At 26.6% G+C, this 12,288-nt stretch overlaps 1 protein-coding gene across 2 annotated transcripts in view; it reads left to right on the top strand.

Moving 5' to 3' along the window:
- The window catches only part of twin (CCR4-NOT transcription complex subunit 6-like twin), a 224,521-nt gene that overhangs the window by 15,758 nt on the left and 196,475 nt on the right, over positions 1-12,288 (top strand). The gene's annotated exons all lie outside the window — the stretch shown is intronic.

Below are 12,288 nucleotides of genomic sequence, written 5' to 3'. Positions count from 1 at the left end.
AAATATTGCTCTAAGACCCCATAAAGTACATATATTCTGGGTCGTGGTGAAATTCTGAGTCGATCTGAGCATGTCCGTCCGTCCGTCTGTTGAAATCACGCTAACTTCCGAACGAAACAAGCTATCGACTTGAAACTTGGCACAAGTAGTTGTTATTGATGTAGGTCGGATGGTATTGGAAATGGGCCATATCGGTCCACTTTTACGTATAGCCCCCATATAAACGGATCCCCAAATTTGGCTTGCGATTGCTCTAAGAGAAGCAAATTTCATCCGATCCGTCTGAAATTTGGTACATGATGTTGGAATATGGTCTCTAACAACCATGCAAAAATTGATCCATATCGGTCTACTTTTACGTATAGCCCCCATATAAACGGACCCCCAAATTTGGCTTGCGATTGCTCTAAGAGAAGCAAATTTCATCCGATCCGGCTGAAATTTGGTACATGATGTTGGAATATGGTCTCTAACAACCATGCAAAAATTGATCCATATCGGTCTACTTTTACGTATAGCCCCCATATAAACGGACCCCCAAATTTGGCTTGCGATTGCTCTAAGAGAAGCAAATTTCATCCGATCCGGCTGAAATTTGGTACATGGTGTTAGTATATGTTTTTTAATGACCATGCAAAAATTGGTCCACATCGGTCCATAATTATATATAGCCCCCATATAAACCGATCCCCCGATTTGGCTTGCGGAGCCTCTAAGAGAAGGAAATTTCATCCGATCCGGCTGAAATTTGGTACATGGTGTTGGTATATGTTTTTTAATGACCATGCAAAAATTGGTCCACATCGACCCATAACTATATATAGCCCCCATATAAGCCGATCCCCAGATTTGACCTCCGGAGCCTCTTAGAGGAGCAAAATTCATCCGATCCGGTTGAAATTTTGTACGTGGTGTTAGTATATGGTCTCTAACAACCATGCAAGAATTGGTCCATATCGGTCCATAATTATATATAGCCCCATATAAACCGTTCCCCAGATTTGATCTCCGGAGCCTCTTGGAGGAGCAAAATTCATCCGATCCGGTTGAAATTTGCAACGTGGTGTTAGTATAAGGCCGCTAATAACGATGCCAAAATTGGTCCATATCGGTCTATAGTTATATATAGCCGATCCCCAATCACACAAAAATTGGTCCATATCGGTTCATAATCATGGTTGCCACTCGAGCCAAAAATAATCTACCAAAATTTTATTTCTATAGAAAATTTTGTCAAAATTTTATTTCTATAGAAAAATTTTTCCTAATTTTATTTTATAGAAAATGTTGTCAAAATTTTACTTCTATAGAAAATGTTGTCAAATTTTTATTTTGTAAAAATTTTATTTCTATAGAAACTTTTAACTTAATTATATACGTATTTAATCGGCCTTTTTTAGTTTAATATATACCACGTATGGACTATGTGGTATATATTACGGTGTTAGGAAGTTTTACGATACCTTGCAATCGGCTTCAGTAGAAGTTTCTACGGCCGAAGGGTACATAAGCTTCGGCCTGGCCGAACTTACGGCCGTCTATACTTGTTATTTTTAAAATTTTGAAAATGTTGACTTTGGACTTTGGGGAAAGGACCACTTTTCAATCCAAAGTTGTAATGATCATTAATTTTATCTGACATAAATGGAAATCTATATATACTATATAAAATCTTAGTGGTTTGTTTATTTGTTTGTTTATTTTTATGTTCCGGGTAAGCTCGGGAGATTTACTTGAAATTTTAAGAGAACGTCATTTTGGTATTTTTGATCATATTTTTTTTTCTTTTGATATTTGGTCGGGGAAAATTGGACCAAAGTTCCCCGATTTGTTTCAAATTTTTAGTGAATATTAGAGGTGACGTCCAAGGGAGCCACCGTGGTGTAATGGTTAGCATGCCCGCCTTGCATACACAAGGTCGTGGCTTCGACCAAACACCAAAAAGTTTTTCAGCGGTGGATTCTCCAACCTCAGTAATGCTGGTGACATTTCTGAGGGATTCAAAGCTTCTCTAAGTGGTTTCACTGCAATGTGGAACGCCGTTCGGACTCGGCTATAAAAACGAGGTCCCTTGTCATTGAGCTTAACATGGAATCGGGCAGCACTCAGTGATAAGAGAGAAGTTCACCAATGTGGTATCACAATGGACTGAATAGTCTAAGTGAGCCTGATACATCGGACTGCCATCTAACCTAATCTAACCTAGGGGTGGCGTATTTTTTAATATTTGATGGGGGAAGTAGTCCTCTCCCATGATCGACTTTTTTCGAAGTAGTGTGAACAACTTCTCCGATTTACTTGAAATTTACAGAGGACTTGAGGGGAGGTTATAAAATTTATATGGGATACCTAATTTTTTAATATTTGGACGGGGAGGATAACCTGCCCTTGCATGACTTTTTGAAAATTGGACCAAAGCTCTCCGATTTACTTAAAATATTCAGAGAAGACTGAAGTGGCATCTAAACAAAGATCCGCTACTTTATTTTCGATATTTGAAGGGGAATGACCTCACCTTTGGCCGACTTTTTTTTAAAGCACAGTAAACAAAGTAAACTTCTCCGATTAACTTGAAATTTACAGAGGACGTGGGGGGAGGTCATAAAGTTAATATGGGGTACTTAATTTTTTTTTAAAATTTGGACGGGAAGGGGGACTTCTCCTTTACCCTAATTTTTGAAAATTGGGCTTTTGTTGTCTTATTTGCTTGAAATTTACAGGGATCCTCCTATATTTCGATATTTGATACTGGAGGTAGACCTCCCCTTTGCCCGACTTTTTTAAAGTACAGTGAAAAAGTTACATTTCCTCGATTTAGCTGAAATTTACTGAGAATATAGGGGAAGTTATGAAATTAATATCCGCTACTTTAATTTTCGATATTTGGTCAGGGAGAGGTTTACTTGAAATTTACAAATCGTCTTTTGTATAGGGTATTACAAAAATATGGTGTGTTAGATTTTTGGATATTTGCTTGGGCAGGGGGACCTCCTCTTTGCCCCGATTTTTTTTTTTAATTTTCGTGGAAGGTTGAGGGAGGTAACCACTTTTTTTATTTTTCTAGGGTGGGAGGTGATTAAATTACAGGCAGGGTACTAGAGCTCGAACGAAATGGTTTTTTTTTGGCCGAAGCCGATGTTCGGCAAACAAAGCAATAATAGGCCGAAGACGAAGCCGATTATTTTCCTCAAATTTAATTATAGAAATTTGGTGTGTTTTATAGTTCAATATTAGAATATTTTTTCAACAAATGCATGAATACAACAATAAAAGGTATTTCAGTCCAGTAGTTTGATATTATAATGACAAAAAAGGATATTTTAAATAATTTTTTTACGTTTTATTTGTACTGGGTGTTTTGACTGAGAGAAATTAAACACATGGGCAATTCAATATCAAATAAATTATTCAAAAAGCTTCGGCTTCGGTTAATCGGCCTCTTGACGCCGAAGGCCGATTCGTGGCCGATTATCGATTTTTGGCCGAATACCGAAGCCGATGCTTCGGTCGAGCTCTACAGGGTACATGATTTTTCGATATCTGGCGGGAAAGTTTAATTTTATGATATTTTCACTGGCTTCATGTGAGACGTAAGTAAAAAATTTAATTTGACAGGCAACGTAGTGAATGCTTCGATTTCGGGTATACCTTCGGGAAATGCATGTTTCATTCTTTTTATGCTCGATTTTCTAAGAAATTTTTCCGATTTATTAGGCGGGCGAAATATGATGCTTAATTTCCCCTTGACAAACGATGCATGAAATTCACATGACTTGAATACAGTACATAATTAAAAAAATGAAAAGGGACAACCCTCTCCCTGACGTTTTGTAAAGATATTCACAGTAAGCAAATTATCCGATTTGTTTGAAATATATGTTAAAGGACATGTGTGTGGAAACCATGGTGTGAAAAAGTAGGACTACAGTTTTTGTGTCAGTACACAGAAAAAAATATCACCAAAATATTTCCAATTAAAAAGTTAATTGAAGTTGAAATTTTTTTCAATTAATAAATTAATTGATACAATTAACTTTTTAATCATGATAGAAACATTAAGTTAATTAAGTCAATGATTGAAAATTTTAAAATTTTTAATTAAAAAATTAATTGACACAATTAACTTTTTAATCAAATTCGGAAGACTAAGTCAGTTAAAAAAGTGATGAACATTTTTTTTAAATTTTTAATTAATTTTTTTTTTTTTTTCAAACAATCAATTATTAATCCATATAAAAATTCTAAGCCAATTCAAAATGTAATTGAAAATAGTTACCTTTTTTAATTAATAAATTAATTGAGTTTTGCAATCAACATCAATTAAATTTTTAATTAAATCAATTAAAAAATTAATTGAAATTTGGTAATGAAATCAATTAATTTTTTAATCAATAATTTTTTCTATGCCCAATTAAAACTCTGATTGATACTATCATTTTCGTGATTGAAGACATTTCAATTAAAAAATTAATTGGATCAATTAATTTCGTGATTGAATCAGAAAATTTTTTTTTTGTGTGTAAGGGGATTTCCCTGACCCACCTCTTTATATTGGTTCAAATCCTTTCGAATTTTTTCGGAAGAGTTATCTTGACTCAATGCTTGAAGTATTATGTGAAGAATAAGGTTGACTAAGTTAACGCAAAATGTTCCATCGCAAGACACAGCGAAGCGGCCGGGTTAGCTAGTAATATGTATATAACATTAAAATTAATTTTATTTATATCAATTTACCCTTTTTCTAACTAAAGTTCAAGTTTGTGATATGATATTGAAAGTTGTGCACATGCCTATTTCTTTCTGTGGCATCTACAATTTGTGATTACTTTATGACAATAGGCATAATCATGGCGCTCCATCAGGAGGAGCAAGACAGGCCATGGACTGATTGTTAAGGCAGTTGTGATAAATTTCGCTTTCTTCTTTTGATATGAAATCTATGGGATACATTTAATCAAATTACCGCCACCATAAATAACATGAAAAGATCAAATAATTGATAATCAACGACAGCAAACAACAGCAATGGTCCAGCAACAATAGATCAAGCGGCACGAGGTATTTGCTGTGCTGTTTTGCTACATCTAGCAACGATACGAACCAAAAACGTTGGTGGGGGAGCAATAATGGTACCTGAACCTGAAGATGAAATTCCCCGCTTGTGTTTGATGATCTCGTAAATCATTATTTACAAACTCTCCCTATCATAAAAGAAATGGCAAAGCTATGGCATTTGATGGCAACGAACAACAACAATTTCCAAACTGGAGTGTATGATGAGGTTGCTACAACCATCGACAACGATGACAACAGCAACGGCTACATAGAGAGCCGTTTGGATGGATGAAGATGCCGAAGAAATGTTGTTGCTGTTGAATTTTGTGTTTTTGCAGGAGTGAATGTTTATCTGTTGGTCTTGTAGAAAGAAAGGCATGTCGTAACGAAGGATTGGAATCGAATACCAATAGTGCGGTGGAGTCATCAAGTTTAAATCGATTAAATTGCTGTCGCTTCAATAAAATGCAATTTTCTCGGTTAAAGTGAAATGAAAACGAAATTGTTTGTTTTCATCTCCTTGGAGGTGGTACATAGATTATATGCTATGCTAACATTGTCAATTTGTTTGTAACGCAGGGAGATGTTGTTCCAAGACCTCATCAACTGTGGTATCGTAATAGCTGAATAGTGTGAGTCTGAAGTACCGGTCTGCCACTATACCTAACCTAAGACCTCATAATGTTTATGCATGTTTGATCATTTTGAAATATATCTCTAATGTAAACCTTGACATTTTTTTATAAGTACTCAGAACGTTTTGACATACCAAAAATGGTAGATTTTGTACAGTTTGGTAGATTGAAAGTTTTGATAGATTTTGCAAAATATTCCCACTCCAACTAAGAGGCACTTCCATTTAATTTTGAGACATTTTTCTATAGAAATAAAAATTTGACAAATTTCTATAGAAATAAAATTTTGACAAAATCTTCTATAGAAATAAAATTTTGACAAAATTTTCTATAGAAATAAAATTTTGGCAAAATTTTCTATAGAAATAAAATTTTTACAAAATTTTCTATAGAAATAAAATTTTTATAAATTTTTCTATAGAAATAAAATTTTGACAAAATTTTCTATAGAAATAAAATTTTGACAAAATTTTCTATAGAAATAATAGTTTGGGAAAATTTTCTGTAGAAATAATAGTTTGGGAAAATTTTCTGTAGAAAAAAAAAATTGGGAAAATTTTCTATAGAAATAAAATTTTGACAAAATTTTCTATAGAAATAAAATTTTGACAACATTTTCTATAGAAATAAAATTTTGACAAAATTTTCTATAGAAATAAAATTTTGACAAAATTTTCTATAGAAATAAAATTTTGACAAAATTTTCTATAGAAATAAAATTTTTACAAAATTTTCTATAGAAATAAAATTTTTATAAATTTTTCTATAGAAATAAAATTTTGACAAAATTTTCTATAGAAATAAAATTTTGACAAAATTTTCTATAGAAATAATAGTTTGGGAAAATTTTCTGTAGAAATAATAGTTTGGGAAAATTTTCTGTAGAAAAAAAAAATTGGGAAAATTTTCTATAGAAATAAAATTTTGACAAAATTTTCTATAGAAATAAAATTTTGACAACATTTTCTATAGAAATAAAATTTTGACAAAATTTTCTATAGAAATAAAATTTTGACAAAATTTTCTATAGAAATAAAATTGTGACAAAATTTTCTATAGAAATAAAATTTTGACAAAAATTTCTATAGAACTACAATTTTGAGAAAAAATTCTACAGAAATAACATTTTGACAAAATTTTCTATAGAAATACAATTTTGAGAAAATTGTCTATAGCAAAAAAAAAAAAATGACAAAATTTTCTTTAGAAATAAAATTTTGACAAAATTTTCTATAGAAATGGAATTTTGAGAAAAATTTCTACAGTAATAAATTTTTGACAAAATTGTCTATAAAAATAAAATTTTGACAAAATTGTCTATAGAAATAAAATTTTGACAAAATTTTCTATAGAAATAAAATTTTGACAAAATTTTCTATAGAAATAAAATTTTGACAAAATTTTCTATAGAAATAAAATTTTGACAAAATATTCTATAGAAATAAAATTTTGACAAAATTTTCTATAGAAATAAAATTTTGACAAAATTTTCTATAGAAATAAAATTTTGACAACATTTCTACGGTAATAAAATTTTGAAAAATTTTTCTATAGAAATAAAATTGTGACAAAATTTTCTATAGAAATAAATTTTTGACAAAATTTTCTATAGAAATAAAATTTTGACAAAATTTTCTATAGAAATAAAATTTTGACAAAATTTTCTATAGAAATAAAATTTTGACAAAATTTTCTATAGAAATAAAATTTTGACAACATTTCTACGGTAATAAAATTTTGACAAATTTTTCTATAGAAATAAAATTGTGACAAAATTTTCTATAGAAATAAATTTTTGACAAAATTTTCTATAGAAATAAAAATTTGACAAATTTCTATAGAAATAAAATTTTGACAAAATCTTCTATAGAAATAAAATTTTGACAAAATTTTCTATAGAAATAAAATTTTGGCAAAATTTTCTATAGAAATAAAATGTTGACAAAATTTTCTATAGAAATGAAATTTTGACAAAATTTTCTATAGAAATAAAATTTTGAAAAAATTTTCTATAGAAATAAAATTTTGACAAAATTTTCTATAGAAATAAAATTTTGACAAAATTTTCTATAGAAATAAAATTTTGACAAAATATTCTATAGAAATAAAATTTTGACAAAATTTTCTATAGAAATAAAATTTTGACAAAATTTTCTATAGAAATAAAATTTTGACAACATTTCTATAGAAATAAAATTTTGACAAAATTTTCTATAGAAATAAAATTTTTACAAAGTTTTCTATAGAAATAAAATTTTGACAAAATTTTCTATAGAAATAAAATTTTGACAAAATTTTCTATAGAAATACAATTTTGAGAAAAAATTCTACAGAAAAAAAATTTTGACAAAATTTTCTATGGAAATAAAATTTTGACAAAATTTTCTATAGAAATAAAATGTTGACAAAATTTTCTATAGAAATAAAATTTTAACAAAATTTTCTATAGAAATAAAATTTTAACAAAATTTTCTATAGAAATAAAATTTTGACAAAATTTTCTATAGAAATAAAATTTTGACAAAATTTTCTTTAGAAATAAATTTTGACAAAATTTTCTATAGAAATACATTTTTGAGAAAATTGTCTATAGCAAAAAAAAAAGACAAAATTTTCTATAGAAATAAAATTTTGACAAAATTGTCTATAGAAAAAAATTTTCTATAGAAATAAAATTTTGACAAAATTTTCTATAGAAATGAAATTTTGAGAAAAATTTCTACAGTAATAAATTTTTGACAAAATTGTCTATAGAAATAAAATTTTGACAAAATTGTCTACAGAAATAAAATTTTGACAAAATTGTTTTATACCCAGTTATGAGGCTAATAAAAAAAATATCAATTTGTGTCTGTTCATCAACGATTTTTTCAATTCCTTCGGTTCTCTTCGTCCCATATCAACTTGGTTTGCTTGCAACCTTCCGAAATGACCCAAAGTCCTCGTCATAGTTAATCATATTTGACATGAATCCTGTACATATATGAAGACAGCTGAAAAATATGCGCAAGGAGATCGATCAAGGTACACAGCACACATTACATTATGCTGTTTAATGAGAACCTTGAACTCACTACGACAGCGGCTAACTACCTTAGACCCTATGTCAGCATTGCCCAAAGTCTTTATTTGATTCCTTGGTATTTGAGGCATGATGGAGGGCAAATAAAATTCGGGTCGGCCAAGTTCTCGTCCATATTGATTTCATTTATTTGTTTGCTATGGTAAAAGCAAGCTCTAGACATAAATTGCGCCTTTGAATCAACTCTCCTAAGCTGTTTGATGTTATGACAGCCATTCAAGATCAGATTACATAGAGGCCAGGATGGAATCACTAAAACATCTTGGTTAGTCATCCCCATTCAACTAACTAGGCTACTATTATCTACTGTCGAATTTTCAAAGATTACTGCTTGGTTCTCGCGTATAGCGCGAGTTCGATAGTATTTTCCTCTAGGTTATATGAAAGCTTTTAAAGCTTTTTGTTGACTAAAGTGGTATTTTAAATACAATTTAAGAAAAAATAAAACGCCTTCAAAGGCAACATTTCGTTTTAGTTTGGTGCACAGCAAAGGTATTCAATATAACATCAAGCTAAATATGAAATTTTGAAAAGACATGTCCAATTATGATAGTGTTGAAGTGGTGGCTTGGAACAGTTCACATTCACGGTTGCCACTCGAGCAACAAATAGTATACCAAAATTTGAAGAAAATTTTACCACAAAACTACAAAAAGAAAAATTTTGTCAAAATAGAAATTTTTTTCAAAATTTTATTTTTATAGAAATTTTTTAAAAAATTTTATTTCTATAGAAAATTTTGTCAAAATTTTATTTCTATAGAAAATTCGTCGAAATTTTATTTCTATAAAAAATTTTTTAAAATATTATTTCTATAGAAAAATTTGTTAAAATTTCTATAGAAAATTTTGTCAAAATTGTATTCCTATAGAAAGTTTTGTCAAAATTTTATTTCTATATATAATTTCATTTCTTTAGAAAATTTTGTCAATATTTCCTTTCTATAGAAAAAAATTTTGTCCAAAATTTTTATTATAGAAAATTTTATCAAAATTTTATTGTCAAAATGTTATTTCTATAGATAATTTTTGCAAAATTTTGTTTCTATAGAAAATTTTGTCAAAATTTTATTTCTATAGAAAATTTTGCCAAATTTTTTTTTCTATAGAAAATTTTGTAAAAATTTTATTTCTATAGAAAATATTGTCAAAGATTTATTTCTATAAAAAATTTTGCCAAAATTTTATTTCTATAGAAAATTTCGTCAAAATTTTATTTCTATAAAAAATTTTGTCAAAATTTTATAGAAATAAAAAATTTTTCAAAAGTTTATTTCTATAGAAAATTTTGTAAAAATTTTATTTCTATAGAAAATTTTGTAAAAATTTTATTTCTATAGAAAATTTTGTCAAAAATTTATTTCTATAAAAAATGTTGTCAACATTTTATTTCTATAGAAAATTTCGTCAAAATTTTATTTCTATAGAAAATTTTGTAAAAATGGTCTTTCTATAGACAATTTTGTCATAATTTTAATTCTATAGATAATTTTGCCAAAATTTTATTTCTATAGAAAATTTTGTCAAAATATTATTTCTATAGATAATTTTGCCAAAATTTTATTTCTATAGAAAATTTTGTCAAAATTTTATTTCTATAGAAAATTTTGTGAACATTTTATTTCTATAGAAAATTTTGTTAATATTTTATTTCCATAAAAAATTGTTTCAAAAGTTTATTTCTATAGAAAATTTTGTCAAAATTTTATTTCTATAGAAAATTTTGTCAAAAATTTATTTCTATAAAAAATTTTGTCAAAATTTTATTTCTATAGAAAATTTCGTCAAAATTTTATTTCTATAGAAAATTTTGTCAAAATTTTATTTCTATAGAAAATTTTGTCAAAATGTTATTCCTATAGAAAATTTTGTCAAAATTTTATTTCTATAGATAATTTTGCCAAATTTTTTTTTTTCTATAGAAAATTTTGTAAAAATTTTATTTCTATAGAAAATTTTGTCAAAGATTTATTTCTATAAAAAATTTTGTCAAAATTTTATTTATATAGAAAATTTCGTCAAAATTTTATTTCTATAGAAAATTTTGTCAAAATTTTATTTCTATAGAAAATTTTGTCAAAATGTTATTCCTATAGAAAATTTTGTCAAAATTTTATTTCTATAGATAATTTTGCCAAATTTTTTTTTTCTATAGAAAATTTTGTCAAAGATTTATTTCTATAAAAAATTTTGTCAAAATTTTATTTATATAGAAAATTTCGTCAAAATTTTATTCCTATAGAAAATTTTGTCAAAATTTTATTTCTATAGAAAATTTTGTGAAAATTTAAAAATTTTTTTCTATAGAAAATTTTGTCAAAATTTTATTTCTATAGAAAATGTTGTCAAAATTTTGTATCTATAGAAAATTTTGTAAAAATTTTATTTCTATAGAAAATTTCGTCAAAATTTTATTTCTATAGAAAATTTTGTCAAAATTTTATTTCTATAGAAAATTTTGTCAAAATTTTATTTCTATAGAAAATTTTGTCAAAATTTTATTTCTATAGAAAATTTTGTCAAAATGTTATTCCTATAGAAAATTTTGTCAAAATTTTATTTCTATAGAAAATTTTGTGAAAATTTAAAAATTTTTTTCTATAGAAAATTTTGTCAAAATTTTATTTCTATAGAAAATGTTGTCAAAATTTTGTATCTATAGAAAATTTTGTAAAAATTTTATTTCTATAGAAAATTTCGTCAAAATTTTATTTCTATAGAAAATTTTGTCAAAATTTTATTTCTATAGAAAATTTTGTCAAAATTTTATTTCTATAGAAAATTTTGTCAAAAATTTATTTCTATAGAAAATTTTGTCAAAATTTTATTTCTAAAGAATTTTTTTTTCTAAATTTTATTTCTATAGAAAATTTTGTCAAAAGTTTATTTCTATAGAAAATTTTTTGAAAATTTTTTTCTATAGAAAATTTTGTGAAAATTTAATTTCTATAGAAAATTTTGTCAAAATTTTATTTCTATAGATAAATTTGCCAAAATTTTATTTCTATAGAAAATTTTGTTATTTATTTATTTATTGTTTATTTTTATCATACAGTAAATGTATGATAAAAAAGAAAATTAGCATTGGCTGCTAAGACCATCAGCTAAGAAAACTTTGTTCAAACTTTACTTCTATAGAAAATTTTTTCCGAAATTTTATTTCTATCTTTTTTATTTCTTTAGAAAATGTTGTAAAAATTTTATTTCTATAGAAAATTTTGTGAAAATTTTATTTCTATAGAAAATTTTGACAAAATTTTATTTCTATAGAAAATTTTATCAAAATTTTATTTCTGTAGAAAATTTTATTTCTATAGAAAATTTTGTTAAAATTTTATTTCCATAAAAAAAAATTTCAAAAGTTTATTTCTTTAGAAAATTTTGTCAAAATTTTATTTCTATAGAAAATTTTGTCAAAATATCATTTCTATAGAATATGTTGTCAAAATTGTATTTCTATAGAAAATTTTGTCAAAATTTTATTTCTAGAGAAAACTGTGGCAACCCTGGTTTACAT

The sequence above is a fragment of the Haematobia irritans genome, chromosome 1 (assembly GCF_050003625.1).
Source record: "Haematobia irritans isolate KBUSLIRL chromosome 1, ASM5000362v1, whole genome shotgun sequence".
Taxonomy (NCBI): domain Eukaryota; kingdom Metazoa; phylum Arthropoda; class Insecta; order Diptera; family Muscidae; genus Haematobia; species Haematobia irritans.
This window is presented reverse-complemented; position numbering and strand designations above follow the sequence as displayed.